Raw genomic sequence first — 1882 nt, forward strand, 5'->3', positions numbered from 1 at the left:
ATACATTGTTCATGGTCATGTAAATTAGTAGCACCATTATGGAAAACAATATAGAAATGTCTTCAAAAACTAAAAATAGAACTACCATATAATCCAGCAATCTCACTATTGGGTATTTATCCAAAGGAAAGGAAATCAGTATATAAAGGGATACATACAGCCTCATGATTATTGCAGCATTTTCACAATGGCCAAGATATGGAATCAACTTTAGTGTCCATCAATGGATGAATGGATAAAGAAAATGTGGTATAGTTACACAATGGAATACTTTTTGGCCATAAGAAAGAATGAAACCCTGTTATCTGCAGCAATGTGGATAAAGCTGGAGGTCATTATGTTAGGTGAAATAAGCCAGGCACAGAAACACAAATATCACATATTTTCACTAATATGTGGAAATAAAAATAGTTGATCTCATGGAAGTGAACAGTAGGATGATGGTTACCAGAAGATGGGAAAAGTGAATGTGGGGAATGAAGAGAAGCTGGGTACAAACATACAATTAGATGGAAGGAATAAGTTCTGGTACTTTATAGCACAATAGGGTGACTATAGTGAATAATAATTTCATGTTTATTTCAAAATGGCTTGAAGAGAAGATTTGAAATATTCCCAACACATAGAAATGATACATGTTTGAGGTTATGGATACCGTAAATACCCTGATTTGATTATTACATATTATATGTATATATGTACAATTATTATGTATCAATTTAAAATGGAAAGTCATAATACAAAGAACCAAAGAAAGACGCAACAACATAGTTCATTTGAATCAGCTTATCCTGGGCAGGTCCATCCTGGTGAAGTTGCCTTCTAGATATAGCCCTGCTGGACCTCTCAGTCTGTCCAAAATATTCTTTTGAAAACATAACTACAGCAAGGTAAAAAATTCCAAATATATTCATTGTGTATGCATATATACATACGTCATGTATATACATATATGTATACATCATAGGGTTTTTATTTTTTAGCATGGCTGTCTTTCTGCTTTTTCAAGTGCTTTAATGGTCAGTGATTACTTGCTGAGAACACCATGGGTATCTATAGTTAAACATGTAAAAAATACTTTAAGGATTTCATGAATCATAACAGTGGGATTTTAAATTTGTTTTTTAAAGACATTGAAGTGTTCCTATGTAGAATTTATATTTCTTTAAAGGCAATGTGTTTTTTCCATCAGTACTCCTGGTATATGCTGCCAGTGATTTTTGAAGACCAAATTTCCATTTTAATAAGATCTTGTTTAGAAAGAATTAGAACTTTTTTGTTTATTTGTTAGCTTTTTGTTTCTATCAATATATGTTTAGAACCATATGGAATGGCAATGTGTCATTAAATGTCATTATGGACTAAGTAACATTATATTTAGTATTTTCTTCTTCATCACAGTAGCTTGGTCAAATTTTTGTGTTGATGTGTGTGTGTGTGTATGTGTGTGAGTATATATGCATATTAACACACACATACATACATAAACATATATGTATATATGTATATACAATGAATATATATGGATTTTTTATCTTGCTGTAGTTATATATTCAAAAGAATATTTTGGACAGGTTGTTTTGGGTTCTACTTGATAGTACTTCGAAAGGTTCTCTGAAGTTTTATAGAGTTAAAAAATATTAGTCAGAATGTAATTGAATGAAGATATTCGTGCTAAGCTGCGTGTCATGAATATTTCTACAAAGGAGGAGAAATGAACACTGAATTTTTACAGCAGAGTAGCATTGTTGGTGGTGTTCAGTGGATGGGAAACTTGCTAAGGAAGAATTGTGAATCATGACAGATAAAAGGATGTGGGCAAAAATCTGTATATTTATCCTTTATTACCAGCCACACTGTATCGTTTTCTTAATTTATTAAA

Source organism: Rhinopithecus bieti, unplaced genomic scaffold (genome assembly GCF_001698545.2).
Source record: "Rhinopithecus bieti isolate Rb0 unplaced genomic scaffold, ASM169854v2 scaffold_19861, whole genome shotgun sequence".
Lineage (NCBI taxonomy): Eukaryota > Metazoa > Chordata > Mammalia > Primates > Cercopithecidae > Rhinopithecus > Rhinopithecus bieti.